An 11,124-nucleotide genomic window follows, 5' to 3' on the forward strand; every position below is an offset into this window, starting at 1 on the left:
TAATCCCAGCTTCTCGCCCGCGAAATTGGCTAAATTTGATTTGGAGCAATTTCCGGGACAGATTTAACAAAGCGATGGGAAGGGGAAAGGTGGCAGGCATCTTCAAGACCATGAAACTATCCAAGCTCTCCAAAACATACCTGGTTTGGGCAATCCGACCAACGGCTGGCAAAGCGATATTTTTCATCGCCACCGGAACCATCAACCTGGATATATACGTAACAGAATGCTTAGAGAAACGTCTGCTCCTTCCCCTCAACAAATACAACAAACCCGTTTTGTTTTTGTCGGTTTTTGCATGCTACAATTTTGGAAAGAAGACGATAAGTGTCGAAAAGTTCATATATTATATCTGGTCAATTCGCAAACGAATCACAATACAAAACATCATATTTCATCAGATGTTCAATGTCGTTATACTTCGCATGAAAAATCCTGTGCCCATTTAGATGTAAAAGTTCCATTTCGGTTTGACTAAAAAAGATGAAGGGCCTCCTCATCTCTTCCTCAAGTCTAACTCAAAGAATGGAGCAACTGGGCCGTAACTATACCTAAAGTATTCCGGGTTTCAATTTTACCACAAAAATGACTTTCATACTCAGGCATTTCACATTGTCTTTGTTCTTATCATTTTTTCTATTGATAATTAACTTTTGCAACGCTTCAGTGGAATAAAAATCGTCGCTTGTTTTTTTAGTGACAACAAACTTTTTCTAGTTTTGCTTACAAGATGAGACAACTTTTTCCACTGATCTGGATCGGAAACCCTCCTCCGTTGAACTATTTGGCAATAAATGCTGTTCGTGTTTCCCATGATGCATTTTCATAAAACCGTTTGAAATTTGACAGTAGCTGCCAAAAAGACATTTTGTTATTAATATTTTTTGGGCTACCACAGACGTAATCGGCTTAAATCTTCTTATGTGCATCTACCGCCCCTCGTATGTTGATATATGATTTGCCTCTATTCCTATTACACTTACGTGGTTTTTTCTTCCAAAATTGAGAATCAGCATGCTTACGTTTTTTTGAGACACGGCGGCGAATCTACATTCTACTGATGAAAATTCGAGATTTGTTCATTTGTTCATTTGTTTCATTCCTCGTTCTAAAATGTTATGATCGAAGATGATTTAAAAAAAAATGTAACCTAGAGTATTATTCCCTCTTAAATTTCTGTCCTCCATAACCAAGTCTTTTTCAATAACACCCTCCCTTTCGTGCTGTGAGCCCACATCTTTGTTAATTTCGCATTCAGAATCTTTAATAAAGTGAAAAACAAAATTATGGTGCTGCTGGACTCGCAAAACTTCATTATCTTTGCAGCCAGAGCCAACCAAGTACATGCTAACTATTAAAATAATATTAGCACATTAGTATTTTGTAGCGGCTCTTGAGTTTAATGATAAATAGTATATTTACTCATTGACTCACATTTTGTTTTTGACAAAATAATATTTCAATAAATGAAAATAAATTAAATTAAAAATGTATTACCGTTCTGAATCATATTTCGGACGCTTAAGGCAGATGACGCAGAAAACAGATCTCAACTTTATGCATAGGTATTATTTGGTTGACATTTTTATTAAATTAGATCAATATGCTTTGAGGCTTTCTACTTTGGTACCTATTTGATTGAAAACATAAAAAAATCATCGGATAAAATGCTTTTCAAATCAAGCGAATAAGAATCAACGTGTACAGCTGTATGTCTGTCCCTGGTATAACCTGATAACGATAATGAGAACTGATGAAACACGAGAGAAATTTAAATATTGATGAAGGGGTAAACTCTACGTGCTCACGCCAAGCAAACGTCAAACACAAACGATAATGAGTAGTGCTGTTGGATTTTTTCCTACTATGCAATAATCCAAATGTAATTCTCAAATGAAGTGATAGTGAAACCAAGAGATTACTCTAAAGAAGCAATTGTGATATCTCACTATAAATAAAGGCATTAAAAAAAATCGTGTCCAAAAGCGCGGTGTAAATAAACAGAGAGAATACAGTGAGCAGTGATTGCTGCGATGACAAAATGTGCATGAGAACGGTGCGGTCGTAAACACTGAGAAGCTTTCCCTCAACTCTATAGAGCAAGTATTAATTGGTCACCGTTGACACCAATGTTTTTGTTATATCAAAATTTAAAGTCCCTTTTCAAACATTGTTTTTGAATGAGCCCCCACAGGACACATCTGCCACTTTCCCATCGCCGAAGCGGTGTTTTTGAAGACAATCGCCGACGATGGTGTGGCTGAGCAATGGAAAGTAACAGTCCCACTATCAGTGATTGGCACGTAAGTAATCGGCCAGATCACCGTGCACTATCCGCTACTGTAATGAATTCTTGTCTAACGTTCAGAGGGGTGAACTTTAAAATCATCCCATTTTTACATTTTATCAACATGTAAAAATGGATTATCTAAAGCGTTACATAGCCGTTTTTCCATATCTTTTTCGATTTTTCTCACAAAAATGGCTGTCGTTTTGATAATTTTTCGAATTTTAAAAACCCCTATGTAACGCTTTAGGTATTGTCCTAAAGTTTCAAAATATTTATAGGAATTCGTTCTGAGACACCCCATTGCTTCAGAACCGATACCACCAGCAAGATACCGATTTCAAATCATCAAACTGTCAACAGCGTAATAATCATAATTCGTGCAATCAAAAAAGTCTGCTCACAATAATCTACTTCATTTTCATAATGTCTTAATTTCAGTATTCCTTGGTCAAGGTTTACTACTGTCTACTTATTGATGAAAAACCAATGATTTCGAGAAGAATTGACGTGTTTTTTTCCGCTCCATTGAAGCTGCCAATTTAGGTTGGTTGGTGGTGATGATATTGCTGCTGTTGTTGCAAAACCGGATGTGACTGAGGAAGATGTGAATGAGGATGCTACCATTGCTACTATTGCAAAACCCGCAGTGGTGGATTACCAGGTTGAATCACTTTGATTAGTACGGTCATGATCGACCATCGTTGCCATTGGTTATAACAATTGATGAAAAAAATCGCTACTTCCCCACGAAGCAAACGATGATACAATCCTGGGGCAAGAACCAGTGAGGGAACTTTTTCTCCAGCATAGATGGGACTCTTTCAAATCCGCTTTCCGTATTTTGCGGAAACCAGGCGTTTTCGTATCATCCGACAGTTTATGCAGTTTGATTGTTCTCTGCATCGTCATGTTCCGTAAGAGATGGGAAAATTTAACCTGCCGCCATTTGATCAATAAGCTAATCTGCGAAAAATCTCCCAAGCCAAACCGAATTTACCTGAACCAGCTTCTTGGCGACAACCAGCACAACACCTGCCGTGTAAACCGCTTGAAAGATCCCAGTAAGACTTACCCTTTTGAATCTGCATTGAGAGGAATAGCCGAAATACTCCACAGTGGCATTCCGAGCACCAACCATATGGCTGAAGTGCTCACTTCATGAAGGTCGACTGATAATCGAATCTAAACATGGATTTGTCTGCCTCTATTGGTTCTATTTATCCGTCTCTTAAGCACCGGCTGTGTAAGTCAGAACTTGAAAGCTATATTAAGTGCCTCCTCTGGTGTTTTCGCTGGCTTGAGCGAACTCAACTTTAGCTCTTAAGTTCATCAGCATATCCTGACTGGGAATTCGGCCACCTACAAATAGATTACATTACCGCCGATTCATTGGTTCCAGCGGACGAACAAAACACTGCGCTATTTATCGTACTTTCAATTGATCTTCGGTCCACCTTAGCATTTATTTTTCTTTTTCTTATTTAACTTAGCAGCCTTTCCTGAGCCGCTCCCGTTTATCGTGGCTGATATCACAACATTTGTCAGCGTCACAGATTTCTTTTCAAAATAATTTATATAATGCTGCTATCCGCACGGTGAAATTTGAAACAGTGACAGATATATATTTCTTTCGCAGTTGCCAGTAATGACAATCGTTAAACTTACCAACACCGTATAGAAAAATATATCAATCGTTGGAAGGGTTGTGTATTGCATCTGACATTCATTTTCATACGGTTGGTAATATGTTCAGACAATATGTACATTCTACTAATGTTTGCATTTGGTAACTTCTTTTACCAAGGATTTTTCTGGGTGTGTGAAAACTGGTGAATCAACTTGCTAAACCTACCTACGGTCATGTTGAAAGTCTACTGTACTCTAGTGTATTGTTTGTGAACTTTTTTAAATCAGACCAGAAATGATTGGAACGTATATTTCCCTTTTTTTTAAGTTTCAGTGATGTTCCCTTACTACCAGTACTTCGCATAAAAATTTTCAAACGCTTCTGCTTTATACTGAACAGAACTCCAAATGTCTTAGGCAACTTAGGTGAAATCATTGTAAAATTCGTTTTTTTAGTATCATGAATGAGACTTTTCTTTTAAAAAATTGCCAAAAATAGTATTTATTTTATCAGATTCTCTTGCAATTGCGTTGCAGCGTTACGAGTTGCAGAAAACATAACACGAAACAAGACAAAGGATATATCAATCTGAAGACAATTGTGAATTATTCTTAAAACCGGTGAAAAAGGTGGATATGATTCTTTGTACTTTTTTCTAGATAAAAGATGCCAAATTTGTTGTTCCATTTAAGATGAAGATGTTTTAATTTTAAATACATGAATTACTGCAGCTTGGAATTGATGCTACCGGTGAAAACCGTTGAAACAACTTATAGCAGATAAGGATCGCAATAGAGTCTGCAGCAGCTATGTTAGAAACTTAGTTTAAAATAAAAGCTTATAAAAATAAAAGACCGGGCAGCTCAAATAAAAGACCGGGCAGTCAATTTCATAGTTATATCATCATTAAGTGCATTGAGCATTTCATGATATTAGAACAAAGTGTCCGATATATGATTCAGAACGGTATATTTGGCTCGTTATGGCTAAACGCAACTTTGATAACTGCAGATCAGCCCTCTTAACACGATGTTACACTTCAGGGCAGTCCTCTGACACGCCGCTGGCACGGTGCAATGTGAGTGAATGAAAATATCGTGGCGAGAAGTGAACACGCCCTGCTCACGCCACATTGACGCCCCACTGCAGTGAGAACATGGCCTAACTCAAAAATTTTAAAAAATTGGCGCTTGGTTCGTTCTGGCAGAACCCCGACCAACTATTTTCAAGAAATCCAAGAGAAAAAAATCTCTGGTTTTGCTTTCAGTTTCAATTTTTTAATTGAATAAACTAATTACATCAAGTGGAAACAGTTGTGCATCTCCATCGATTCCAATTTACTTTCACACCACTGTATCCGATGTTATCAATAAGTAACGATATCTTCATAGACTACTAAATCCAAAGTCGCTCCATCTGCGACTTTTACCGCCCGGTCGTAAAATAATATTAAGACGCTCGCTGTGACGTGCTACGACTCGTTACGAACTGCGTTCTGGCTTCACTACTCACGAGAGATAGTCAAAGTTAAATTGAGCGGTTCTACTGGCGATCGAATTTAATGATGTCCGAACAGCGAGTGAGCACAAAATCACGAGCAATTCACAATGAATCGGCAGAGCTTCGCCACGGTATGAAAAGCCCATTTCCACAGACGATAAAAAGCGAAACCAGCTGATTGCGTGGGTGTTAGCGCCTCAACTCATCACGCATCTTACCACCAAGGTAGTTGAAGTAACGGAATTTCACTTCCAGGATCATGAGACCGCTCAAAATAAACACTGATAAACGGTGCGTTGTGTTCATTAAATAGTTGTTGTTAATTGAGGAACTGACGTAAAATTGGATGTTTCTATGAATTCGAATGTTACAAAGAAAGAACTGCGCCTCCGTTCCAAGGTCGTTGAATTATATACTTTGGTGCGTATGAAAGGGAGATGAAGCTCGCTCAGCTGTAACGTAGACGCGTGATGGAGGCGTTGGGTACAAATGAATACGGATTTACCACGCATTTTACAATAGAAATGCGGTTAAGTATCAGTTTTTCCATAATCATTGGTTATTTACACTAAGCCGAATATCAATTATTTATTCGATTAACTTGCATTTCTTCAATTTCAACTCCAACTTGCAAGTCCACCCCCAACGAACAATCTTTATTTCTTTATTTGTTTATTTCGTCAAACTATTGTAGACAACAATTACATACTCCAGGGAAAACCAACGCAGCGTACTATTTCAGAGTTGATTGCTACTCTGAGCAGCAACATGGAGATCCTGCTGATTCGGGCTACAGGAGGACGATGTTTTTTCCATCAACCCGTTCATTATCAGTAAGACAATCCCACAAGCTATAAAACCTCTCAACACTGCTAGACCTTAACTGGATGACAAAGGCAAGATCCATCCAATACATCTTTTCGGTAAGAGATGAAACACATATTGATATCAATAAACTAATTGACAATACACCTACTGAAACTATTTATCATGCGACATTTAATCAACGGAAATTCTTTGTTCCATGCCGCGATGTATTAACAATGGAAGAGACCGAACTGGTTAGTGAGCTTGCCGATCATAATTTGTTCGGCGTCAAACACATCACGAGGAAGGACAAATATGTTATTTGGAGCTCTATTCTATATGACAAACGCTCAATACGTCTCGTCTCGGCTCGAGTCGAGCAAAATGTCTTATTCCAGTACACGAGCGTCATTGAATTGTTTTATTTGGTAGACTGGTGGAGTTATGTCAATTTCGACGGATGTCTATATCGATATTCATACTTGTTTGTGATTGTTGTGATTTATTGTAAATTTTCTAAAATTGTGATTTTAAACATTTTTCGTTATATTCTGATTGATACTTGATTTCGTGTTTCACCTCTAGAAGATCTGCTTTGAATTCGGGGAGTGTCCATTCGCGCTGGAAGTTGATTATAAATTAGAACTACAATTATAAATTGAAATCATAGGCATCATATTAAAAGTTTACTGACAATTCAGACTGAGACGCAATAATAAAAGTGCCGGAGACCGACGCTCAATTCAAAACAACAATAAATAAATCAAAACAAACTCGGCTCATAAGGCTGTGACAGTTCAGACACTAGCTTTTAATCCGTCGAGTCAGACGAGTTACACGTTCGGTTTTGATTATTTCACACAAGGAAGCTAGGGGAAACTTTAATCTGCAGAACAACGGTCCACATATTCCAGTATTCTACAAGATAGACTGGATGCTATTGAAACGACAGTTGACGGCAGTACGGGCGGTACGAACAAATAATCGAGCGTAGCTGCTTAACTGTTTTCGTCAAGGCTTCTGTAAATCAAATGGTAAGGACGTCGAAGTATTTTTGTAGAAGACTTAATAAATGTAGGGTTTAAAGAAACATGGTCTATTGAAGTATTTATTGTAGTTTTTTTCATCGCCATCCGAAATTTGTTCGTTTTTTAAAAATGCATAATGCTTCAATCATTCTTCGGAAAATACATAAAAATCTTCACAATTTGATTTTATTATTGTCTCCAAATCTGCTTCTCATGTCTCTTCTTCTTCTTGTTCTCCCTCTTCAATAGGGATTGCATAGAGCCCCTTTTGTCTTCCAAGAGATTTGTTGCGCCATCACCAGAAAAAAACATTCCAATATCGATTGTATGTTTGGAGCTTGCACGGAAACGAATGATTTGAATTTCACCAATGCCATCAATTGAAACAGTGAAACATTGAAACAAACTTACTCTACCATCGTTTGTATCTTGAAGTACCCATACCAAAACATAGCAATACATTCCGTCTGATAAATATCATATCATTCCACATCGAGTTTTCCCCTTCGTATGAATCAGCAGTCCACCATGCCAACAAGCGCATCCCTTGCATAAAACATTGATATTTCCACAAACCGAGCCAAAAAGTTTGCACAGGGGATATGGAACGATACGATATGAAAAAGAAAATTTTCTCATTAGCACCCAAAACGGACCCACCTATCATAAAAATAAAAACGGTAAATTATGAGTTATATGGTTCCTCTCATACTAATCGCCAGCAGGACTTTGCACCGCAACAACGCTGAATAGTTTTTTTTCTTTTGCAAACACATGAATAGAAGTAAATACACCTTTACTTTTGCTCAGTCTTGTTGCGCTTCCTTCGAGCGGTTCAATTAACCCTCACATGTGGATAGCAAAATCAATGATACCCGGCACGGTATCGCTACCTCGGTCAGAAGGAAAATTTCTCAATGTAAATATTTAATTTAAACCTCCTTTACGAGGCGGTAGCTGCAAGTGAGTGAGAGTGAAAATTAAATCCATATCGTTGGCATTTATGTGGTGAGAGAGGCTTATCGACGATCTGAGGAAAATTATATCACAACCAAGAGTGGGCATTTGCGTTGTTTGGTCGAACTGTTTGAAATGTATTTAGGACAAAATCTGTTTGTTTCAACGTAGAATATTTTTGCACTCGTGTATTCACCTCTCTTACCAATACAAGGATTTAATAACATTTTTTTAAATCTGTTTGATGCATCGAACAGCAAATAGCCGCAAAATAGCTACGATGGAGTTCTACTCGGTTGTGTCCCGAGTTCCATGCTATGCTTGAAAAGCTGTTTAAAATAAACAATAAATTAATATTTTTATTTGCAATTATTATTTTTAAATCCTAAGAATGGTATCAAACCTCCGGGTACTACTTTACTCACTAGTCACTTGTCTGGCGCAACACAACGACCGACATGCGCATAACGCGCCGTACCTGCTGATCCCCCCCCGCCGTCGGAAGCGGCGGCCTCTCGCAAGCAAACCTGTGTTCCACCGATTGCCCGGTTTGTTTGAAACATAAGAGACGATCCTATAGTTAGCGTTAGCGTTAGCGAGCGTCGGACGGCATACGTTTACCTGGTGCATTACAGTCGGTAGCCAACTCAGATTGCATTCCCTTGTCGGCTTGAGGCCGCCTCGGTTCCACATCCTCGTAAGATAGGAACTTCGCGCCCATTACAGTGATCTCAGAATAAATTTTATTACGAAAAAATAAATTCACATTACAAATTGCGCTTCAGTGCCGTAATACGTATGTATGTCAGTATTGTCAGCTTTCTTTTAAGTGAACGGGCTGCGTCAGCCATATGAATGGATAAATTTCATAATACGTTATAAAAACTGCATTCTCTCACTTTTTTATTATTTTGAAAAGGATTTTATCCAACGCCGCTATTTCTCAAATTGCACTAGCACGAAAAATACGAACTTTTTGGATGGAAATGAACGTACAAGACAAATATGATCACTCATCAAAAATCAGAATTAAATATACAAATACTTCCTAATAATAAAATTTGCGTATTATTCGAATATATCCTTTTTCGGGTAAGTCTCGCATTCGGGTAAATGTTACATTCGGGTAATTGTTACATTCGGGTAACTGTCGCATTCGGGTAAACGTCGCGTTCGGGTAAGTGTCAATTCGAGTAGATGTCACATTCGGGTAGTTATCGCCTTATTTGTTACATTCGGGTGAGTGGAATTCGGGTGAATGTCTTTCGGGTAACTGTCTTTCGGGAAAATGGGTTTCGGGTGAATGTGACACAATCTCAGCAGGTTGTGTCCCATTCACCCGAATACCATTCACCCGAAAAACGATTACCCGAAGCACCGAATGTAACACATACCCGAATGACATTCACCCGAACGTTACAAATACCCGAATGGACATTTACCCGAATGCCAAAAATACCCGAATGGACATTTACCCGAATGTAACAAATACCCGAATGCGACATTCACCCGAATACAACATCTACCCGAATGGAATGTTTACCCGAATGAAGAAGGAAAAAATCCGACAAATCAGATTATGAGTTTTGTCGAATCTCCTTTTACGAATTAAAATGAGGAAATCCGAAAAAGATGTTGAAGACTTCGCGTGTCATTCTTACAAATTAGTGTAGGCACAATTGACATGCCGTCTTCTTTCTTTTCTGTAGAAAAGAGATCATACAGAAATGAGCATGTGTCATGGACTATTCCGAAAATTAAGCAGATAACTTTACCATAAAAAAATTAAATGAAAATGTGAAAAGGAATAGATAAGAAAAAAATGTTACTTAAGTATTTATCACCGCTGCGCAATTTTTATCATCAATTTATTATTTCGTGATGAAATTTATTCTGGGATCAATGCAATGGGGGTGAAGTCCCTATTTAACGAGGATAAGGAACCGAGGCGGCACCAAGCCGAAAAGGTGACTCAATCCGAGCTGACCGCCGACCCGCCGTCGGAAGTGGCGGGCTCTCGCAAGCAAACATGGGTTCTACCGATTGCCCGGTTTGTTTGAAACATAGGAGACGATCCTTTAGTCAGATCCGACCGAGCTTTAGCGAGCGTCGGACGGCATACGTTAATCTGATGCATTACGTTTGCCCGGTCAATTACGCATGTCATGTATTTTGATCTCAGAAAAAAAAATGTATTGCGTAAAAATAAATTCATAAACAAAATTGCACTTCAGTGCCATAATATGTATGTACTAAAATTGTCTGCTTAATTTCAAGTAAACAGGCTGCGTCGTTCATACGTTACATGTTACATTCGGGTAATCGTTGCATTCAGGTAATTGTTACATTCGGGTAATTGTTGCATTCGGATAAATGTTACATTCGGGTAATTATTGCATTCGGGTAAATGTCGCATTCGGGTATTTGTTACATTCGGGTGGATGGAATTCGGGTGAATGTCTTTCGGGTGAGTGGGTTTCGGGTAAATGCGACACAATCCTTCAGCAGGAGTCGGGTTTTTTTTTGCTCATCTGTCCAACACCACCTCAAGGCGGTTTATGGTTTTTACCAAAAAACTGTAATTTTCTGTTACCATAACAGCAAAACTTGATGTCGAACGTAAAATACTAATCAAAATAAACTTTTCGAACAATTTTTCCACCAATCAAATGTTTAAAAAGTGTGTTTGTTTTTCGTTTGGAAATCGAAATATTTGTTTTCCACTTTTATTTCGAATTTTTGACTTTCGACATAAAATACTAATAGCAGAAACCTATCAGCATAAAACTAATGTGTGTATGATAGATAAAAGTAATTTGAAGACGTGCTAGTGTGGGTTAACATTGAAAATAATGTCTGAATAATTTTAAAAAAAATTCTGTGAAGTGCTTTTTAAGGCTGGTTAGGTTGTATTA

This window comes from Toxorhynchites rutilus, chromosome 3 (assembly GCF_029784135.1).
Source record: "Toxorhynchites rutilus septentrionalis strain SRP chromosome 3, ASM2978413v1, whole genome shotgun sequence".
NCBI lineage: Eukaryota > Metazoa > Arthropoda > Insecta > Diptera > Culicidae > Toxorhynchites > Toxorhynchites rutilus.